A 24,979-nucleotide genomic window follows, 5' to 3' on the forward strand; every position below is an offset into this window, starting at 1 on the left:
TATATTTTTTCCCTTCTCTCCAAGACAGATAAATTCCCTGTCTACCTCACATCAGGAGTGAGAATGCACAGGGTGGTGACAGCTGTCCCTGACAAGTCTTGTTGTTGGTACTTCAAAAATGCTAGGCCAGAGCCTAGAAACCTTCTTTTTTGAGGCCTGTTCCTTCTGAGCAGCTAGAGATTATACATGCAAAAGCAGTCATAGATACTCAACATCTAAAACATGTCCTAGAATCTCTAAACTTCAGAGTGAGGCACATAGTGCAGGCTTAAAGCTGTGCATGATGACACCTGTTCCCAAACCTAAGTTATATAACATTCATAATGTTGTGATATCTTTTTTTTTTTTTTTTCCAAATTACATTTTTTATCTTCCATTTTCCTCTTTGCAGGACCAAGTTTCAAGCAGCTACACTCGTGCTGCTGCACACCCTGAGCTCTGTCTCCACTTGACAGAGAAAAGTACACGAGTATATTCAGTCTGCTCTGCTGACTGGAGCATTGAACCAAAGTTTCTGTGCTCAACTTGGGAAAGCTGAGTTGTAATAGACTGTCCTGCCCCACCACAATCTATCCAGGACACTTCAGTGGAAGCTTTCACCTATAATTAGGGGCCAATCTTGCTCAGGTTCCTGGTGTGCAGCAAACTCCAAGCTTGGGCTTGGATGAGCAGTAAGTGGAAGATAGAGGATTTATAATGTGCAGTTGTGAGAAAATCTGTCTTGAGAACATGTAGTTAACTGATGGTATAGACATGCTGAGTGTTATTCTGCTGAGAGCAGTTTGTTCCTGCAACATTCAGTTATTGCTTCAGGGGACTTTAAATATCATTACTTGTGGCCCAGATGATGGCAGGTATTCAGGCCCATACCAGAAATGTAAGCTTTCTGTAGTGCTGCTTCACTGAGACACAGATGAAGCTGTATGATTTATCTGGAGTCACCCAGGGATACAACAGCAATCAACCTCACCAGGCCTAATCCCAAAAGCACAGGCAACCTTCATAATAGATGCTGACTAAGTACAGTCAGTGCGAGGAGTAGAAATGGATTCCTCCACTGAATTCTCTTTATTGCTATAAACAATTTACATGGATAGCAGGTTACTGTGGGGTTGATGATTCACTGAGATGTCTTACTAGATCATGTTCGTGGTGAAAGGAGTAAGTCAAGAGAATAACTTGGACTGCAGGTATGACTTAGTCTCTGTGAGGCTTCTGAGTTGACTATATTTTGGTTAACTTTTTCACAATTCAAACCCGGGATTTCTAAATCACAGCTTCAGACTCAGTGGCAGATGGTAGAAAGCCCTGCATAGAGAGATGAGAGTTGTGGAAAAAGGCATAAAAAAGGCATAAAATTGTCAACTGAGAGTTACAGCTGTAGTCACTGAAGCCATGTACGCAGTGCTCATAGTGTCTCCACTGTCTGGCATTATCTGCACTTGGTCTTTTAAGCCTCATTGATGATGATCTCAGCCCGAGTTCTCATTTACGCAAAGATCTTTTATACAATTTGACCATTACAAAGGTCTTGCACCTTTTGTTGGCATCTGCTGTAAGATTGTTTTTCATTGGCAGTGCAGTATAGAAAGACCTTCAGATAAATGGGATTGGTGTCCCCACTCTGCTCTGTGTACCAAACTCTCAAGCATATGTTGTGGAGTCTATAAGGGTTTGCTTTAACAAGAAATTCACTGTGTAATGGGTGATGAATGAGATAATATTTTACTGCTCTTGACTAAGTACATGAAGTGGTATGTGTAGCAAGCGTATTTCAGGATTTGAGTATGATCGTTGAAACACTCATGTTCTTTGCAGGAGGCAAGAGGAAATAAAGACTTGGATTTTTTTAATCAAATTCGGACATTCTTTGAAAAGATTTGTTCTGGTTTTGCCATTTTGGAGTACTAACTACAAAGTAGTTTGCCAGACTTATGTTTAAACAATGTTCTAACCTTTACCACTGTGTATAACTTGAGCGGAAGGTTGATTGTGAGATTCTCCTTGCAGTTACAGCTGTGCTGGCTCCTTCAGGCAGCAGGAGCAGTCAGTGACCGGTGACAGGATCTGCCAAGAACTGGACAATCCTATAGGCTTCTTTTCTGGAGTTTCTCCATGCACATTTGTCTTAGATCTGTGGCGTATTAGTCAGATAACACTGCTGACACTAGCACTTGCTTACATTGTCTCCTCAGTTTGCTCTCTGCCATTTAGTTTCCATTCTGTTATAGAGAGTGGATTTCTCTAGGGGAAGTAACTGCACCATACCTGCCCTACACTAATAAAGTTAGGGACTATTGTAATTTTATGGTATTGATAATTGTAAAAATAAGCTGTGGGCTGATGCGGTGCCCACAATTTGTCCTCACAGCTATTTTAAGCCAGAAAATTTTCTTAAATCTCAACATCTCCACTCCGAAGACTCAGGTCCATTAAGAATGAAGCACTCTTCTCACCTCCCTTTTAGGTTAACATTATTAGATTTCTGTTAAAAGCTGTCATTTGTCTGGTTTGCACCCCCAGAAGAAAGTTGTCATTAGGCCCTGTCACTCCTTCCTTCTTTCAAACCCTAATGCTCACTTTCCCCTGTTTAAGCCAACATCAGGATGTTGACATTTAATGTCTTCTATTTGAATTTCATGCCAGGTCGCTGCTTGGTGGACCTTGTTGGCCCTTGACATAAGCAAAACTCAACCAAGTCAAACAACAGAGAAATTCAGCAATTGGGACTAGGGAGGAAACAAAACAAACCAGGACACCACAACAAAACAAACAAACAAAAATCCATCCTTTTTTTGTTGTGTGCTATAATGATGCAAGCACTCACTGATGGGAGACTTTATACCTCTCCTGACATCTTTCATCCAGATACATGAACTTTTTATATTTTACATGAACTTTCTTTTTTTATTTTAAACAGAGAGAATGGTTATCATTATCTAACCTGATGTGGTGACTTAGCTTTACAGGGGCTAGATGGTTATCTTTCCCTTCCACAATCTGAGCACTGGGAATCCATTTTTATGCTTGAGAAGTCATCTTGCCACCAACAAAGGGCTAAAGAGAAAAAGTGATTGAAAGAAAACTGCACTGTCAGCAGCATTTGCTTCTTGATTCTAAATCTGCAAATGACCACATAACTTTACATAATTCACACATTTTCATGGAAGAGGGTGGTATGCATTGTCTTGCATAGTATATTACAGAACTCTGGCCAATATATTCCTTTTCTGGCAATTTATCATACTGATATAATGCAAACATACTTTCTCCAATTTCTTTTTTCACCATTGACAATAAGGTGAAAGCCTGAGGGAGATACCTAGCCGAGTGCTTTCCTAATCATTTATTTTGTCTTATTAAAACCTTTTTCCTAAGTACGAAGTAGCAAAACACTTAAAATCTGCATGACAAAAATCTGCAGTTGCAGTAGATTTTTTAAAAATAATAGCTCCACAGATACTTAATTCTGACTTTTACTCTATGTAATTAAGCTGATTTTGTATAGATGTTAAAAAAGATTACACCATTGACCCACAGATATTCATTAAATACCATAGGAAACAACGTTTTTCTCTGGTTAACCTTGACCATGACAGCATCAATTTCCTGCATCTATAAGCAATGTTTGAAGATCTCCTGGACAAAATGTTGCCTACAAGCCTCGGGTTAAAAACTATAGCATTAGGTATTCCATTTCAGCTAGCCAAGGCTTAAAAACGCATGCTGTTTGAAGCACAGAGTAAAGGTAAGGAGTGTACTGCAAGGCTGATGTTCTCTGTGCTGCAGGGTCATGTACCAGCGGACATCTTTACAGACTGCCCCATCAAGAAGAGGAGGTAGATAAAGCCTTCTTAAACCAATTGGGGAAAACCTTACAATCTCAGGCCCTGACTCTCATGGGAGACTTTAACCATGTAGAAGGGCAACGTATTAGGATACAAGTAATCCAATTTCTGGAGGATGTTTGGGACAGTTTTTTGATACAGATGCTGGACAGGCTGAGGGACATGCTCATCCAGATCTTCTGTTCATAAGTAAGGAAGAACTGTGTGGGGATGTGATGTTAGACAGCAGCAGTGCCCAGAGTTTCTATGAAATTGGCAGATCTGATCTGCCAATTAAGATCCTGAAGGAAGTGAGGAAGGTAAGTAAGAGAATAATAGCTCTCAACTGTAGGGGAACAAACTCAGTTTGTTCAGAGACCTGATAAGCAGGATCCCATGGGAAACTCTCCCAAAAAGCAAAGTTGCCCATGAGACTTGTATAGTCTTCAGGTGCAAGAACAGTCCATCCCAGCACGTGGAACAAAAAGGAGCTGACAGAAGACCAGCATGGCTAACCGGGAGCACCTGGCTCAGCCCACCCCACCAAGGGAGACACACGGAGGAGCAACAGGCAGGGGCTGCCCTGCACCAATGCAGAAGCACTGCCTGGGCATTCAGGGATGGAATCAGCGAGGACAAATATTGGCTGTAAGGTGAGTGTGGTGTGGGATGTGCAAGATAGCAATGTCTTTGACAGCTGCATGGGAAGAAAAAGATCAGGGAAAATGTTTGCCCGCTGATAATTGGGGAGGGCAATCTAGTGACAAAGGACATAGCAAAGACTCAAAACATTCCTTGCTTTGACTTTTACTGGCAAGGTCTGTTCTCAGGCCTCCCACATCTTTATGCTTAGTCACAGAGCTTGGGAGTGAGAGAAGTTAGTGGTAGGTGAAGATTAAGCTAAGGACTGCTTAAATAAACTGGACACATAAAAGTGAGTAGGAATGAATGGGATCAGGGATCTGAGATCAGAGAGTGCTGAGGCTACTTTCTATGCTATGTCTTATTAAGATCCAATGTGACAAAATTAAAACGTAAAATATTCACAAGGAACCACAAATCCATGTGAAAAAGCAGAAGCCAAGGAAACCTGAGAATTCGTTTATCAGTCAGGAACTACTCTCACCACTGTGTTCTGCAGAGCTCCCTCTTCCCTTTCAGAGCAACTTTAGGTTATTTGACCCTGGTTATTCAACTCCATCTTGACACTCAGGGACATTATTTAGGAGTAAAACCTCCATGACTGTCCCAGCTTCCTAGAGATCTTTCAGGACAGGCTTGCCAAAAACAGCCTGAAATTCATTCCAGCTTGCTTTAACAGAGCATGGGAGTGAGGACATTCAAACAGTAGCAATGAGTTAGGGCCAGGCAGCCTACTGTATTCTTACAGCTGCAGTAACTGATTGTAAAATAAAGATCACTTTGAGACAAAAATTACTTTCTCTGTTACCGATGAATGTTCTGGGCTTGGGACATACCCTAATGTAATATTATGAATATAGAGCATTGGTTTTAGATAAGAAAAGTGTTGCTGTGATGGAGGTAACATCAAGGTATTAACAGCCAAGGAAGTTCTAGTTTCACAGTATTTGTAGTGTTCATAATGTCACATATCAGCAATACCAGAAAACACAGGACAGAGTTTCTAAATTGGGTCAACTAATTCTTATCACATATGAGAGATATGGAAAATATTTCCCAGCAAGGTGCCACTGCACAGTTTTACATTTCAGATAGTTGTACTCAGTTCTGCGGGATCCATATATGGGTAATTAATGAATCTTCTCTAACTAGCCAACCACACGCCAATTACTGAGCTTGTGAGTCGATACTACTAATTCACAATGACACCAGCTGGTGGCTGGGGATTGTCCCTCACAGTGTGCTACTGTTTAACTCATGTTTATGACACTAATTACACTGGCACATGTTGAATAATTCAAGCTTCCTTGGACTCACACGCAGACATCAGTAAGGTTTATTCATGCCCGTTAAGCACTGACCCACACTGGAAAACGTGCACAGTGCATGCTGTCCAAATTTTCAATGTAGAAAATGGCAACTCCTGATCTAGCTGAGGCTGCCAGACATGTTGGTTTTTCTGGACTTGTCTTTTTTTCCTGATGAGAAATCTTTTCCAGCTGGAATCTGAAAACTCTACACTGTAATTAGTGGTGCCCAAGCATAATCATGAATGAAGCACCCAGTATGCTATACACATGCCATATCTCCTCGTGGCCGCGCTAGTGGTCTGGATGCAGCAGACTTAGGGTAGATGTGAAGAGGACAAAGCAGGTTTGCTGTTTCCTGGATGTGTTGGACATTGCAAACAGGTGCTGCACCAATGGCCTGTACATTTACAGTAAATATGATGTATGCAAGAGCTGCAAACTCGTGCATTTGTGAGTCACCTGGAGAGTATGTATGCACAGGTTAGGAACTGTAATTTGCTTGTCAGGCTGGTATATTATACAACATTATCTGAAAGCCATTCTGAAAATGGCATGGCCAGAGCCAAATCACTTTCACAAGGCTTTTGAGCTGCTTAATGTGCTGCAAAGAGAAAAAGGAAGTTGAAACTATGACCTCAGGAGACTGTGTAAGACTAATTCCATGACTGGCATCTGAATAAAGAAGTGCTGTAGATATGGTGAGTGACAGGTATGTTTTTCAGATATTTGTTTCCACTGTGGTTCACAAACAGATAGAGAAGCAAATACTGTTAATGAGGAAACTAGAGATGGTTTTGTTTGTCCCTGTATCTCATGAATGCACCAAACTGGTAGAGCTTCTAATTATCAAACTCTGTAAATTTCAAAAATACAGACAAAACGGAGGTCTAGCAGGGGATGACTGAGAAACCAAAGGCCATTTCATTTTGTGCATTTAAAGTACTTGGTGCAGCAAAAGCTTTCTACTGCTTTGTTTAAAAAAAAAAATATCTGACAGTCTGGCAAAACTTGAGATAGTGATCTGGAAATTATACTAAAAAAACACCCCTATATTACTAAAGAAATATATTATTTATTGAAGTTTTTCTGTCAGCTATACTGATTGGTGTCATCTGTGTGCTCAGAACAAAGCAGAGATCCTTAACTCTATGACAATTTTAGGTGAGTTTCAAGACCATCAAGACAGCAGAGAGGAAATAGCTCGACACATATTCAAGACATTTGACTCAGCCTTAAAATATGCAATAATTTAATTAAGAACAGGAAAGCTAAATTTCATCCACCAGCCCACACATTCAAAATATATTACCACAAGAACTCAGGCTCTCTGTTATTTTTTTTTTTTTCATAATAGAGTATTTGGTACCTGCTATTCTGCCTATTCCACATATTTACTGAGAAATTAAATCTTTGTTGAAATTAAATCCCTTCTGAAATAAGATAAAATTTTATTCACATGTTCAGAACAGCTAATCTTGCACAAGCCTAAGAGTGGTATTTTTATTCAGGAAAGAGACAGTGAAAGAATAGAATAAAACTACTGAGACAGATTTCACTCAGCATGTAGGACTTCACATCTGAATCTCAAAATGGCAGTCATCACACTGTTTTCTCTGAAGCAGGAAGGAAAACAATGTCTTTTCAATGAAAGAACTGCACACACACAACTAAATATCATTCTCTATCAGGCATTTCTATTCCATTTCCCTTGCCTAATTTGTGATATTTTTCTTTAATTACATGACAGATGATTTAACACTTTGAGAGCATTTATACAACAATATTTTGGCCAGATGTGTATATCAGAAGAGGCTATTGGTATGTGTTCTTCCTCATTTACACCTCTAGATTCACCATCTGCCACGTGGCATTAGGAGAGTTACTGAAATATTTGTGTTCTTCAAACATTGAGCAAGGAACTTGATTAATAAAAAGAACGTTGTATTAAGACCAAAGCTACTGTTCTCCTTTTCCAATTTCACTGAAGAGTTTTTGCATAAAATCCCTCTATGCCTGGATTCTCACTGCAAGCCAAGATAAACAGTTTACAACATCATTGCAGTACCGAGTGTACCGTTACATTTTCATTGCCTTTAGGCTGATAAGAAGTGTGATCATTTTCTTTTTTTTTTTAATTAATCACATTACCTTCATATGGCATTTGAAAGTTGTTTCTTTTAACCGAGTAATAGTTAATCAGTCAAAAGATACTTTCATTAATCCACTTAATATTTCCTCCTGGCATATTCTTAATACTTTTCTCTTCAAATATTGCTTCATTTGTAATTTTATATCCAAAACCTCTGATCTAAACATAAAACCCTATGAGGCTTTGTTATTAATGCTCTTATTCTTTTTCTCTGCATTTTTCCCTATCTGGTACTTTGTCCTGAATCTAATAATTTGATCAAACAAATCAAATCTTGATTCTAACAGATATTTTAGAAATCAGGCTACTGAAGCATTTAGCACAACATGGAATTTGCAGTATAGAGTTTCTGAACACACCTTAACATTTTTTTGTTGCCCTTTTAAGTATCTTCGAAGCACATTTGGGTATCCTGTTAAGATCTTCTAAGAGAGATTTATTTCCAGCTATGTTGTTCTTTCTACTTTGACTTCAACTAGACTGGGATTGAGTCTTTATATTGGAATTTATTCTTACACATTAAAGATCAGAAATTAAGGACTTCTATGTAAGATAACTTCATGCAGTAATCAACATGCTGTGCTCCAATACTTACGCTATGGAAGCGTTTGTCATGTGTACTGTTTCTGGCCATTGGAAATTAGTACCATTATTACTAGTTTATTTTACTTGTTTAATCATGTCTTCAGAATTGTTACATGGTCTTTACTAAGATTTACTGACCCAGTTTTAAATACTGTTCCAAAATCTACTTGCTTTACTATCCATCAGAAATCTATGCATTTTTACACCATCACACACACACACAAACTTTTTTTAAAAAAAATTTGTTTCCTCCCATGCTTTTGTTATGTTGGAGTGAATGTAATTATATTTTTTATGATGACACATGATTTCAAACATAGTTCAGGAAAATACAGGCGTTAACTCTCACAGCAAACCAGGCTGAGGAAATATCATCCTTTACTTGGGACATTTCCACACAGAAAATAGTTAACATGTTGGAATCACCATTATGTCCAACATGCAGCAAGTCATAATTATCCTGGAAGATGAACAGCCCACAAGTTTTACCCTGAAATATTTAGCAAGTGTTATTGTTCTGTGTAGAACAGGCACAAAGAAATAGGCACAAGCCCAACATCATGCACAAAACAGAGCAAGGCAATGGCTGTGTCTCTCCGTGATACTAAACGAGCAACTCAATCAGGTGACTATCCTCTCACACTTCAGATCCAAAATACAACTCTTTTGTTTTCCAGTAATATACAAATAATTAAGATGCCTTTGCTCTTTCAGTTCACATTGAACATGTTTTGAAGTTTAATTCCTTCTCTTTTTCTTCCCTAAACTAAAAATATTATATTCCCGCTTACTTATATTTTATTTCTTTTTCTTTTTTTTTTTCTTTTTTGAGATAGAAAACATTGTCGTTATTCTTAGCATCCTCCAGTCCTCAGTCACCATTCTTTGGTTTAGTTTGTCTGATACTTAATTTGCTGAACTTGATTCTCCAAGGCTATGTCAAATTTCTTTCTGATAACTCTCTCTCTGATTTTCTGTTTCCCAACAGTGTGAAATTTAGATATTAACTTGAGTCTAGATATTAACTTGAGTCAGAAAATACATATCCAACCATAGAAAAAGTCAAGGATGGATACAGTCCTGTTGCAGGATCCAGGTAATACTGAATTATTTATAGAAAATGTGCTGTATCTGAACACGAAGTAATGCCTAATTAATCTCCTCTGGATATATCAATAAAGATTTTCAGAGGCACCAGGAAAAAAAAAAAAAGCACAAATACAAGAAAGATTGCGTTTGGAAATTCAATAAGTGTAAAGTATTGTCATCTTAAAAGTTGGAATAAAATACCATGATTTCATCAGTTTACAGAGAAGAAAACAGAAGCCTCTCTAGTTATTTTACAAGATCAGAACAAAAGAGAAAAGCAAGCAGAATTTACTATATGCATTCAAGTTTTTCTTCAGTTTGGAATATGTAGGCTTTAGGTACTTGGTCTAAAGACGTATAGGAAATGTCCACAGCCACCAAAAAGAATTTTAAAATGTTAAGGTTGAAAAATCAAGTGTTGAAAAATAACAAAATTCTATGCTTGCGCTTACAATCTCATCACTGATGCACACAGATGTGTGGCAGCTCTTATGCTTTTCAACTATTGAAAATCTTCACAGTGCTTCATTTGGCTTCATCTTAGAAAAAGAAAAAAAAAAGAAAAAAAAAACAATACTCAGTTAAACAATTAATTCATACTATTCACCTTCTGAATGAAATCACAGGAGAGTCAGGGCATTGGAACCTTCTAATTCTTCCTTTTGGGCCAGTTTTGTGCTCAGTCCATGCTGCTGCATGCCCCTCTCTGCAGTTTTGGGGGCAGCTAAGTAAACCCCCATGAGGGGTTGGCCAGGGGCAACGTACCCTGCTGTGCCGAACAGACTGCCAACATGTGCTCCATCTCTGTGGATGTAGCATAGGCAGGAAAAGACTCAGAAAGGTCTTACTAAAAGGAATGGACCCCTTCATACCACTTCATACCCAAGGCAAGAGCCACCCACCTACATTTTTATTACATGATCCTACAAGTCCTTTCCTTATGGGCAATGCCTCATTCAATAAACCACTGAGCACAGCGTACTGAAATAATTCATCTTTCTGAGATGTGTGAAGATTGAGATGGCTTCTCAAGTACATTTGCATCAGATGTATACATTTTATGCATTTCAATTACAACCTGGAGATAATGTTTTTCTTCTAAAAATCCTTAGGACTGTTCTTTTAACACTAGCATTGTTTTCTATAATACCAGAATTTGCTAATTGCACACATAAAAAGAAAACGTGGTGTTATCATTATGAGAGAAGGGAGGAGGCACATGTGTATAGGTGCCATACTTCTACTTGCTTTTAACTTGTGTTAATGTTCCTTGAAATTTTAAAAGAAATTCACACTGTGTGGAAGATTAAATATTGAGGAGAATTTTACTGAACAACAAATGATACAAAAAAACTTAAAATAAATGTGTACAACTATTACATATTTACTCTGCATTCATTGGAGTATTTCAGGGTGATCAACTAATTTGAAACAAATTACTGAAATTTAACATCTCCATTAATAAATCAGATACTAAAAAGCTTGCTTGATTGAACACTATAACTATTGAAAAAATGAATTCTTTGCAGAAACTATTTCTTTCCTAAGTTTTCTATCAAATTAAAAATTGTAAGACATGCACGATACACTGAAGAACAACATGTGATACAAAACAGCACAGTGGAAAAAAGCAATGCTATATGCAGGCTGTACCACTTACAGGAAAAAAAAAGTAATAAAGGTTAGTCAAAAATGGCAAATATACTCCACATTTAGTGGAACATAGTGCACTTCCAATGGGCAATTTACTCCGCTTAAAAAGAATCTGAAATAGTTTGGTTTGGGTTTTGTTTGTTTTTAATAATTCTATTACATTTTATTCACTGCAGAAAGAACCAAGATTATTAGTTTAGATACTTAAATTCCAGATACCTAAAGTAGGTGGGATGACTGTTGCCTCAAATTTCTAGGTTCTGAAGTCCACTTTTAGAGCTGTATACATTTATTTTAAAAATCCCACGAAACTCACTCACATGGATCCCAGACATCCCTAAATTCCTGAAAAACACATTACTATGAATACACAGTACAGACAAAAAGGTGAGATAATACTCTTCAGCTCTGGATGTACACATCAGTGACTACCCAGCTGAGCATACCAAAAGTTAAAAGTTACACAGAATATAACAACAGTTAAATCAGCTGTGAGGAAAAACTAAACTAAAATTAAACTACCTGAGGAAAAAAAAAAAAGTTAATAAATAAGCACAGCACTCAAAAGCTATAGAAACAAAAAACCCTATAGAAAAAATTTTCTCACAAAAAAAAATCTAAAATAGATCAGTATTTTAAATTATTACAAGGTGACATGAACTATGGATTTATCAAAGACAGGCTATCCATTCTTTAAATACCCTCTGAAGATTATCCAAAACTTGGATTTCTGTACCCGGAGCACACATACTCCTAGGTCAGAACAGGCAAGTGATGAATCAACAACCTTTGGCAGAATTTGCCTTTAATACCATTTAACACAGGGAAAGCTGTACTACACAAGTCCAAAGAAGGAGGAAATTACTGCCTTCCCAAATGAGGGAAATTGCAGAGCTGGACCTCAAAATGTTGGGAGCCACAGTGTTTCTTACACAGATCTGTGCTAATCTTTAAGGTATTTTTCACTTTTAGAACATGATATCTCTTTGCCCAAATACAACATATTTCCCATTTGCTGCCAGACCACCTAAAACCTAACAGAGTGTGTATGTAAGTGGTGTGTAAAAGCAGGTTTTATTCTTCCTGGAGAAACCAAGATTTTCTGAGATGCATTAATGAAAATTAAGTGAAATATAGGAAGTGAAAATTTAACTAGCAATAGAAGTGCAAAAATCTAACCTTAGGATTTAAAAAAATAAATGTCATACCTATTATACAGCTTAAGGTCAGCCCAATAATGAATGACATAGGTAGCGAATGCAACTCATGTGTCAAGAGATGATGCCATATGGAAACATAGGATAAACACAGGGAGCTTTTACGTATTCGGTATTGAACATACATAAATTAAGGGTGTAATAAGAGTTGGTAGTTTTTATTTTACTGTGCAAAATTTGAGCAACAAGCACCAAAATACCATGAAACAGCTGCTTTTCAGGCTTCTGTATATTAAATGAAAATGGAAAAAAAATCCAAACAAACAAACTAAAACCCAAACAAAAACAAACAAACAAACAAAAGATTTTCAGCCTAAACTGAAAAATCTCTATTGTGTCATTTAAATCAGCAGATTTTAATTTTAAGAAACATCCGTTTGCAGACAAAGTTTCACTACACTGTAAAATATCTTCAGAGATTTCTTCTGATTGACAATTCAGTTATGGTTCACCTTTGCCTCATTTAATTGCATCCTCATGCAAGGGAAGATTAAATTAACACCCTTCTTCCTCTAAAGGTTCAGTCCAGATTCCCTACATTATTTTTCACTAGATAATCAGACATTTGCAAAAACTGAAGTCAATGAGTTGAAAACATGAAAAACTAATGAGTTAGGGTTTCTCTAAGAATCATAACTCCCATATGATGGAATACATGTGTGGCACCAATTTATATGTTTATTTAGACTTCACCTTTACAAGTACTCAAAATGAATGCCTATAGCCATTTTAAAGGTCAACAGGATTGAGTATACTGATGTTTTCATATACCAATCTGAATTATTTTTAAGGCTGCACCTGGTGTGAATGACTTTTGAATCATTCCTTGATCTTTACGAAAATAGATCATTTAACAAAAAAATTGCATTTCTCAGAAAGTCCCGTCTAATGTATGAAGATTTCCATCTCTCTTGAAAAGGTTACAAGACACCCGATCATGTTAATCCTTCTGTACAATAACTGCTTTTTTAAATGCAGAGCAAAACAGGGAAAATTTTCCTAGTAACTTCAAGTCACCAGGGATTGTTGGTACTCTGTGTCTTTCAGAATTTAACCAACTTCTATTGCAGAACCAGATGTAATTGAAGTATTTTGTTCAAAAGTACTGCAAAGAAATGGAGATGAAAAGGACCATATATCCAGCAGAAAGAAAGGAGGAGGAAAACATGACATTGGAAGCCGAAAATGGCAGTGAGGTCAGGCCAACTGCCCTGCACGTGCCAACATTTAAACTGCAGCGCAAGAGGGTGCTGTAATGTATAGATATGATATGGAGAGGCTAACTTTCTCACTTTGCTCTGTGCCATGTTTTTGTCTATTCTGACTGCTCAAAGTGGAATTGTTCTCAGATACAGACAAACCACTCCTGCAGTAAATATCCCAGACTGAGCTGCAAAGGGTGAAAGCTTTTGGGGTATCTTCTCCCTAATGCTCTGGTAAGAAAAAATTTTGGGAGTTATTTCCACGGGTTGTCAAGGGCCAAAAATATATGGATAACTGGAGAACTGATAATCCAAGAAACTGTAAAGAACATTACAGAATAGTTTGGGATGCTACTAGTTCGTTTCTTTCTTCTAAAATCATCTGTCACTGGTACAGTCAGTCTTTAGCCACACAAGGAGGAAGCAGTAACATAATTTGGATTAATAGGTCTTTGAACCAGAGGACTTTTCAGTGTGTTGGTAGCGTAGCAGCATCAACTTGGGTATAAGTGGTCTCAGACAGGAGGTGGAAGAACTTTCTCTAAGGTGTGGTGTAGGGTTTTTTGTCCTCGAGAACCATGAGAAATTCTCTCTCACTGCTCTTTCCATGTTGCTGAACCATTTAGTTCATACAAATAGAACTATACAAATAAAAGCCAACAAAGGAGAGGAGCTTAAATTAAAAGAAAATAAGTTTCTATGAATTTATAGTGGCACATTCACTACCTCTGTAGAAGCACAATGAACAGCATGAGGGCTACTGCCTGAGGACTGTCATGCTGACAATTAAGCTGTTAGCAAGGTCCCAGTGTCAACTAGAAACCTTGCAAACAAAGCCTTGGCATGCACCAGGGTTTTGTAAGGGCCAGGACTCATTTCCAACAGGCTGTCTGAATAAGGTCATCCTCTTTTGGTGGGTAAGAGAGTTAGTGGTGTGGACATAGGTCATAACATGCCAGCTGGCTGCAAAGGGGTGTCCTGGCCTGTTTTGTTGCTGTTGTTTTCAAACATGATAGATGTAGCCGTTGGATTCAGCCAGCCCAATAGCTTGTCTGTGGCAATGACAAATAGAAACTGTTTAGGGAAAGCATTTAAAAAGCAGGAAAAGCATGGAGTGATATTTCCCTTGGTGTATCCTACTGGCTTGCAACAATCAGCAACCTAGGGATTTCATGACGGCATCCAAATGTCTTAATTTTAATAGCTTCATCTTCTTACTTCCAGACATTTTCAGCTTTGCATTTTCTGTTTTCTTTAGGATTATTTTTAGAGGGAGCTGTCCTGTCCCAACAGATGGGATGAGGGATGAGTTAACGCGACACCCGCCCTGACTCAATAGATGAGATCAGGTGTGAGTTAACTCCGGGCAATTCTGCATGGCAATGCAAAGTGAATGACAGACAATCACTCTGGCAGTCCAATTATGAATTTACTAAAAGCACATGGTGGTATACAAATTACAACAATTAGTGACGTGGCAAAAGTATGTTATAGTACCACAAAACTTATCAATACATTGACAGCAAAAGCCCTTCTAAAAACAGTGGATTGGCAACAGTTAGTAACTGTAATGCAAAACTTAGCAAGACTTTAGCAGCAGAACTCACAATGATACTGTTTTATATGTTTAAGAAAAAGGCAGAGAGAGAAAGAGAGAAGAAGAAAACTAAGATATCAGAAAGAGAAAGGGAGAGAAAGAGACACAGAGAGGGAGAGTAAGATACCACCACTCCACAGGTACATCGGTCCCACGATGACCTCTGGAGGGAGGGGGCGCATTGAAGATTTACACGCCACCAACCCATATCATACGCGAGGTTGTTTTATAACCCAGTTCATTTACATGCGAGATAGGAAAGGGCGGTTAATCTCCTCCTTCTGCTCACTCTTCATGCTAATTAGGAAGACTCTTCTGGAAATGGGTCTGGGGTCTTCAAACTAGGGGAAAGTTCACAGTACTGACCAGAAGTGAGTTGTCTTGCCCATCAGGAATAGCTGTTGGTTCGTGGTTTCTTCTGGTAGTTGGTTGTCCGACAGATCTATCATCCCAATCAGGAGACTTTTTACAGCAACACTGTTAATTGCCCTTATCTTACAAGGTGTCTACCTCTACGGCCATAAAACTTTGGGAAAGATAAGACGAGGTGTCATCTATCTTTTCCTCCTAAAGTAACAAAACCCAGATGTTTAAGGCATAACAAGGTCTTTGTTCTGCTAAGGATGGGGGGGTGCACTTCGAGGTTGTCACAGGAGCTCTTTGGCCAAGAGGGGAGCACAGCCTGCCTCTCTTACAGTTTCTGAGATCAGCTATGTACAAGCTGCATGCAGTTGCACCCACTCCAGGAGGTGCAATGGGCTGTATCCAGAAAATTAGAAATTTAGTTCTGGAAAGATCCAAGTATATGCCTGACTTGTTAGCCTTCTCTTTTAGGAAGTCAATGGCCTGATTCAGGCTCCCATGCAGAAAAGAAATGTAACAGAAGTTGCACTAAGCAGTGGGGGATTTGGACACCCGAATTTCAGGTGAGGAATTGGAGTTGAAAAGTGTGACACCTGTACCAGAGTTGAAAGTGTGATACCTGTACAAGAAATGTACCAGGAGCTGGTGCCATTGCACAGAGAAAGGACAGGGAACTTTTCAAGTGCACAGAGGTTAGAAGAGGAAAGCAGACAAGAGGTCTTTTGAATTTCCAAGCAGAAAAGAAGTTTAGAAGAAGAGCAGAGGCTCATGGTCTGAAAGGAGAAGTCACCCTCTCTTTTATCAATCACTCCTTGGAGAAGATAAACTCAGTAAGAAAAATACATTTGACTATAGTTCAACTATACATTAAGGTAGTTTGTGATACCCCTTAAGTCCAATATTGAACTCCTATCATCTGACACATGAATCCATGGCAAAAAAAAGGATCTAGCAGAGATAAACATGAGCAGTGGCAGGTAACGCTGCTGATGGAGGAAGCTCCCATCTGTGTGTCTGATAATTTGGAGGAGCCTTACAAGCCACCTGTGGCTCATAGGCTGTTGTTCAGAAATCTATGATCCAGGCCAAAATATGATTTTAAAACACAAAGACAAAAAAAAAAAAAAAATCAAGCCTTAGCAGAACCTTATTCTGTGCATCTGGTTCTTTTACTTGTATTAAAACACAGTTTTGTTCATAAGAGTTTTTAAATGTTTTTTCCAAACATGATGTCTCTGCTCATCTAGATGTATGACTACGTGTCATATTTCCTCGTACAAAAGAAATCAAATTATAAGTAAATCACTTAGAGCAATTATATTACAGACTTTTTCTTCATGACAGATAAGAAACAGACCTGTTACTAGCCATATTCTAATTATAGTCTTAAAAAGATTTAATAAGATGAATACTGAATTACCTTTGCCTTGTCTTATACTGCCTGGATCAGGAAGATTGATTGGGGTTATAGACTAGGCTGTGAAACTTTTATTTTACTAGCAATGTATTTTTTTATGTTACTTTAATGCAGAAAAAATAATTCTATATTTTTATTTCATTTTGTTTCTAAATTAATTTTCCCTCTAATCTGCTAAGGAAATCAGATGTGAAAACAGCTCTGTGCTGTATGTGAGCGTATTAGTTGAGGAAAATATTTTCAGACCTAGTCTAGCTAACACTGTAGAAACCTACATTTATCTGGTTTTCTTACCAAGTGAATAAAAACCCTATGCAAAAATTATATATTTTTTTCCATAAATAAAAAAACTTTATATACGGGGGAAAAAAAAAGGAAAAAAAAAAAAAGATGAATTGTAGTGTGGCATCTCAGCTGTGAGTGTGCAGGAAGACTCAAACTGTTAGTGACCCAGGAGGCTAAGCAGTACATCACTGAGATTTGGAAATGTCTCTCAGAATTTGCAAAATCCTCTGTCATATTACAAATGCATGCCCTCTGCACAGTTAAGAGGACCGGTTCACTGAACTGTGCATCACACCTGAAACAATACGGTTCTGATTTTGACCTCACATCAATTTCACTTTACTGTAGTTGCAAAGACTCCAGCAGAATTGTTTCAGAAATACATATGTGTAGCTGATACCAATAGAGAGCCATAGCTCTCTCATATCATTGCATGAGCTCATCTTCATTATCTCCCACATTTCTTCTCCATTCTCTCATCTCACTCAACAGTTGCCTCTGTTTCCTTATCTATTGCAAGCCCTCTGAGACAGATACTACATAGTTATGAATTTCCAGTCAGGGTTTCTGGGCATTTCTGTAAAACTAATCTGAAATAATAGTAGTATTCAGAGGGTGTCTTGACAAGGCAGAAGCAATTACCAGGCCAAGGCCCTTTCATGATCATGCGTTGCCTACAAATTACATAACAATAATCTGACCTCTCACTGGAATATTTTCTTACTATTTTTCAGTCATGTGAGTGGCTTGTGGTCAGTCAAAAGCTGACAGCAATCTAATCCATAGGACCGTTTTGCAATTTCTTCTTGAGCCCATAACATATCCAGGCAATCCATCTTAACCAGAGGATAGCAAGTTGCAGCATCCCTTCAATGTCCTCAAACTTTATGTAGCTCGCTTTGGCTGGCCATCAATCCACACTTGTTCTTCTCTGCACTTTGAGTATACCTACTAGCAGTAGAGAAGGAAACACGGCATGCCTTACAGGTCATCCAGGCTGATGGATGTTTACTTTCTGTATTTTACTGCAATTTCAAGTGCTCTCATTCTTCAGGATTTGTTCCAGAAAAGCAGGTCATCTTTCAGAGAACTCTGCATGGACTAAATAAAAAAAAAAAAAAATCAAAATTCTATTTTGCAGTGGGATTCAAGGTTTTGTGCATTCATTCTTATTTTGTATCCAACAAGCCTGAGATGCTCAACAATGTTTTCAGCCTTCCCATTATTCAGGTAGAGCCTAGAGACTAGACCCCTCGACCAGGGATAGGGAATAGCCATGTTCAAGGTATTCTAAGGCAGGACTAGGAAATGAAATTTCCAAATATTCACTTGTAGGTGGAAAAAGTCTTGAATTTTGAATGCTAACTGGCAGCAGCTAATTGAATATATGTTTGCTGGGGTGGGTGTCTGACACTGAACTCTTCAACCTTCAAGCACAAGGCTGCTGCTTGGTAGATGCAGCTGCTGTAGGCTGGTTGTAAATTTTGGTGATACGCAGATTGAACAGAACGACACATTTTGAATCCTCCAACTTATAAGAAAACATGAGGCAGAACCACCAATTTAAAGGATAACCACATGTTGTACTTCTGAACACAAGCTATTTAGACTGGGAAAATGGGAGGTCTGGCCGCTAAGAAAAAAGAGTTGGCGCCAAAAAGAATCAGTCTCCAAAAAGAGAGAGGGGGGGCCTGGAAAATAGAAGGTGAAGATCCTGGCTGCAGGGAAGATCCTAGTTGCAGACAGATCCTGGAAGTGGGTGAAGATCCTGGAGATTAGAGAGTTGTGTTGAGACAAATGCCAGAGATGCCCAGAGGCCTTGGCCAGTGATGCCAAAGGCTGGTGGTACCTGAGAGCAGAGGGTCAATGAGAACTGACGTGATTTCCTGTACTACTGTCCCAGAGCAGCAATGATCTCCCTGAAGGGAAGGAAAATCAAGACCTGTGGAACACAGCACTGTGGGGAGAGAGGGAGGGAGTGTGTGAAACAGTCAGGTAGGGTAAAAGCTCTCATCTTGTTGATCCTTAAGTAAACCTCAGTATCCAGATCCACCATGGATTGTTGTTTTGCCCCATCTTGTCTGTGACAACTCTCTACAGGTTGCCCTTGCTTGCTTTCATTTACTCTCTGCCTTTCCTCCTACTCCTCAGCTAAATTCTGTATGAAAACTCTTCATTTCAGGAGTTTCCATCTCCTACAATGATTTTGTCAAAAAAATCCTAACTATTTCTATGAGACAATGAATCATTGGAAGAATTCTTTCATTTCCAAAATTAATTCAGAAATTTGTACTGCCTTACTGGCTGCTACCTTCTGTCTATCTGGATCTATTACTTGCTTGTTAATTGTTTCTAAGGAGCCCTAGATGACTGTAACAAAGGCAGCACTTATTTCTCTTGAGCTTTAGGTCCACACACTTCATTGTTTCCACATAATAGACTTATTACATTCTTCTTCAGAAAGGTCATACAACACCACCTGTAAGTGATCACCTTTCAGGTGCTGCAGTTGCTATTATTTTCCTCTTTATGAGTTGAAGTGTGTGAATAATTTAAAGAGGGAATAGTCTATTCAAACTGTTAAATAAAACCTGACACTTCACGAATGTAGAGGAATCTGGGAGGAAATGAAAGACCGTAAGGAAGCAGAACTGCAGCTTGTTAATCTGGAAAAAATCTTGCCCAATATAAGCAAGACCTGTCAGAAGTTCTGTGAAAAAATTCAAAATTAAACCAAATAACATAAACCTGATAGAACCATCACACTTCTTTCCAAGTGGACATTTTCTTTGAGTTCACTAGCTGTCTGTCAATCTTAGCCTTGCAATATGTTGATTTGCAAAGTACACACCGTATCTTGAAACATGGCAAATTGCTCAAAACCACATTTACAGAAATTTTAAAAAATCCCTATTCCATAATTTGAAATGTTGTGTATTCTGATTTGTGACAATATGCAACGTTGTGAGATGTAATACTTTTGTGAAGTGCAAATGCGGCTTTTGTGCCAGCTGTTACTGAATTAGCACTCTGCAGGCTTTCATTAAAGCTGGACAAAGAATCTTCAAGAATGAAAAAATCAGCAAAAATGTGGCTTCTATCATCTCAAACTTTTTACAATTTGACTTCAGTTTCACCAAGGCCCTTCAAATGAGAAGAAAGTGTTCAGGTCTGGTTTTGGTAAAATTAGCAGGGGAGCAACTGGTGATATTCCCCTCTATTCTCCAACAGTTCAGTAATTCAAACACTGTCAGAGGAAGCAGGACACTCCTGGTTAGTATTCACAGTCTGTACAGCCCTAGGGGGAGTTTCAGCAGGGTGTTTGATTCCCCTTCCTCTCACTCAGGTGAATCCCTGGTCAGAGGTTTCAGAAACAGGTCGGTTCTCAGTCCCTCATGTTGAAACCATACCATTTTTCATACTGAAAATGTAAATATTAGTAGTCAGAAGCTGATAAAACCAGTGGCTGGATTGGTCACCCTGCCCCACCAGCTATGCGGAGCAGATGCTGGGGCTTTGCCTGGCTGAACCTTAAAAGCCTCCAAGCACAGAAATTTCACAAATTTTCTAGATAATCCGTTCTAGCACTTCAGTCTTTCCCAAACTTGTTATGTCATCTGCCATTGTGGAGGAGATCTTGGCACTGTAACCTTTATAACTCACCACATTTGGTCACTTAGCCTGCACTTCAGCAAACCGAACAAGCTCAATTGCTTCAACATCTCCTGCCAGCTTGTGTGCTCCAGACCCTTGGTGACCCAAGCAGCTCTTCATCCCACATCAGTTTCGCAATCTACTTGAATTCGATGGTCCAAAATTAGATAGCATTCCAGGTGCAGTCTCACTAGTGCCAAGCAGAGCTGGTCATAACATGGCCTAGTATGTAGTTTCTCTTGTTTGCAATGAGAGTGCACTGTTGGCTCCTATTCAGTCTGGCATGCACCGTCACTGCCATGTCTTTTTCCAGCAATGCTTCTCAGCCAGCCAGTCCCCTGCTGGTACTGATACATGGGAGTTATTCCTCTGAGGTGTGGGGCTTTGCACTTCTCCTGACTTAACTTCAAGAGCTTCCTGTTGGCCACATCTTCGAGTTTGTCAAGTTCCCTCTGGATCGAAGCACAGCTGTTTTGATATGTTGTGCATGTCAGGCACCTCCTCCCACACATACAGTGTTGTACACACATTCGGTGTTTGGAAACTCAGGAGATGCTCAGCCTGATTCCAGCCTTCACACCAGTCATTTGCTTGAATGAAGCAGAAAAGATTCTACTGAAGGGACTGAGACTCCCTTACATCCAAACACAGACAGTTTATATTATGATTATTAATGCACTTTCCTGGGAAGAGAGCAGTCAGGGACAAACCTCAGGCAAAGGAAGGAATTGCGGTGCCTGTGGCATAGTTTTGTTCAGTAATCTGGCTGTCGGTTGCAGAAAGGAATGGCCGGACCACCTCTTTCCTCTCTGAAAGGTTTGCCTGTGTATTTAACCCTTTTTTTCCCACCTTTTCCTGTTTGTCCCTGGAAATTAAACTTTATGTTTTGTTGTCAGCAGACTGTTTTGCTTGACAGAAAACAATATTTTTGCCTTGGTAAAGACAATAAAATTGAAAAATTATACTTTTCATTAAAATCTGATTCCAAATTTTACTTTTACATGATGAATTGTTTGGTTTGAGCTAGCTCTAATATTTTCTCTAATCCCACACTAAATCTCAGTGCAATTATCATAGTTTCAAAACTACTGAAAATACAATCCATTGCCATAACAATATTTAAGGGACCGGATCTTAAAGAAAAATAAAATAAGAGTACTAATTATGTTTCTGTAAAGCTAGAGAGCTACTTTTCCTTTTCTATTGCTCCAAACAATACATCTCTGTCAGCCAAAACAGGTTGCTAATCTGTGGTCAGACTGCTTGGAATTAGTATCCTTTACCTCAATAATTTTCTAGAAAATTTTTGCAGAGTTAAGTTTTCCTCTCAGACTTTCTCCGAATGAGTTAGTGTGCCTTAACTGAGCAAGATTTTTCAGACCAAATTAGAAGATGACATCCGTCATCTGTTCCTCTATTAATTATGAAGTTGACTTCCATGTCAGTGATTTAGAGATTCACCTTCAAGAACCCACTAAAAACATACATTTAGGAAATGAATCAAGAAAAATGATCACACACTTGTGTGTGTGTTCTAACTTCTCTCACTTTTTTTATATAAAACACAACAACAAGAATTGTTTCTTCTTTGTCTGCCAGCACAATTTTTTCAGCTAGTCATTTCCCTGACATGCTGAATGTAAGATGTGGCCTTTCTGGTTTTAAGTGTTTGATTGCTCTCTAAAGATTTTGTCCTCTGAAGAACCAAAGTACTCACATTACCTTTCCTAGTTCCTATAGCTGCTTCAAAAACATTTTGAAATGTAAAGATTAATAACTATGTACATTCTTTACAGACATCTGCATATTTCAAAAAAACTAGGACTATTTTTGGACGTAGTCTTCATTCAGCAGTCCGATGAAAAACTGGGCCGTCTTGCAGCCATTTAGCAACTGTTAATTCCTAGAAAGTCCTTGTAAACATTTTTATTGTTACAGCATGCAAATAAAATACTCTTTTATGAATTAGACTTCTTTAGAAAATTAAATAGAAAAACACTGTCAATATTTAACAATAATTTTCTCCCATTTCACTTTGTAATGAGCAAGCTTAACAGACAGTATCCCTCCCTGAATTAAATATATAGTCTAGACATGATTTTACTGCCCAAGCCACTGAGCTTCATAATGGGTTCTATCAAACAGCAAAAAATAGTACTGGCAACTATATTTCCTCTCTCTTTCTCCAGAATGCTGCCACAGTCTAGATATATTCTATGCTTGCTGAGTTCTGCTCCTGAACCATTTGGAAGCACTGATCCCACAAACAGAAGGTATAGTTTCACTTTGACATCTAAAGCCTTTCAGGCTCCAGAGAGTCTTGTTCATGTGATGATAAAATACAAGTTGTGCATTGTATGTGGAGTTTATGCAGAGCCTGCTTTTGTGATGACAGGAAAATATTGATGGATTACTAACAAAAAAAGGTTGTACAATAACCTATGCAGCAGTAATTCTGTAAAACAAAACAGCAGATACTAAAATGGAGAATTCAAGGGCTAAATGAGAAAAGTACATTGCAATTGGGATTTTACAAGAAAAAATAAATAATCTTAACAAAAAAAATACATGAAGTTGCAATGCTTGAAATGCATTTTAAAATTTAGCTACTCTAGGGAATCTAGAGTAGGGAACTGATATGCTAGACATTCTTTTCTGCTTAGATCTTGAGCACCTTGAAACTGCTGGTTTAGTCTTTTTCATATTTAAGTAAAACCATTCTTCATTTTCAGAATATCTGAAACAAAACGAGCCTTTCATCCTAAAATAAAAACATTTTTGCACCAGCTTCACTGAAATGCTTCACCGAAATGCTTCACCCTCCTCTTACTTAGAGAGTCCTAGCTGGACTGGTGTTAACAGAGGAAGGCTTGTGAGGATTTCTTCCTCACTTTTAACTATTCAGAAAGTTGTCTGTCCACAGGCTTTGAGAATATCTTTATCCATGCTTGTTTGCAAAAGCCTCAGTTGTTATGACATCTAAGCCAGCATTCAAAGTTATGGTAGACAGGTCAGGAGTATATTGGATTGACACTTTTGTATAGCTGACCTTCTTCCTTTCCACTGTTCTTACTTCTCCTCTTCAGTAGCATATTATCCCTCCTCTACACATGGGGCTGTGCTCTAGTAGAGCCAGCAGAATGTATTTCAGTGATAGAAAGCTTTGTGGAAAAAAATCCACCACACACACCCCTTACCAACAAGAATCTTACACCTGCTTTGAGGTTTCCTGGTATCACATTACATGGATCTTGTCAAAAGAGTCCCCAGTGCAATGACAAAAAGTTATGGATTTTGAATGCTCAGTGAACTGAACCCATTGCTTTCTGTTTTGTATGTGTTCCTAAGACAAAAACCAGTATCAGTGGGCATATCTGTCTACCAAGGACACCAAAAAAACCCCTTTGAAATACTTACAGGAAAAAATAAGTATATTTGGACAAATTACAAATAAATTCATATTAGGAGAAAAACATCAAGTCATATGCAATGCATGTATTAGCTGTATATCAAAGAGGTGTGTGTAAAACAATTAAAATTCAATTAAGGAACCAAATTACCTTTTTAGCAAATTACAGGGTTTTAGGATTTCTGTTAAAAGTGCATTACAGGTTGTTAGCAATTAATTGATGTAATTTAGTATTAGTATGTAATTAAGTTCAAAAAGTAACTTTTATTTCCAGCAGAAAAGCTTTCCTACTTATGTTATGAAACATAATCAGGTAGAGGAGCCACAAAGGCATTCCCCTCCCTCTCTTGACAAGCAGCAATCTATATTGTATTAGTTTGACAGGCAATGGTTTACATCTACATAATTTTAAACCAATTACTTATCTTGTCTTTTACATTATAAAAGCATGCTTTCAGTTGTATAATTTCTCCCAAGAAAAATTCTATCAAACTAAATTATGGGATGGAAATAGATGCATGAAACAGAATAGGTAAGCGTAAGTTCTAAAACAAATACCAGGCAATTTGTATTCACATCG

Source organism: Patagioenas fasciata, chromosome 3 (genome assembly GCF_037038585.1).
Source record: "Patagioenas fasciata isolate bPatFas1 chromosome 3, bPatFas1.hap1, whole genome shotgun sequence".
Classification (NCBI taxonomy): Eukaryota; Metazoa; Chordata; class Aves; order Columbiformes; family Columbidae; genus Patagioenas; species Patagioenas fasciata.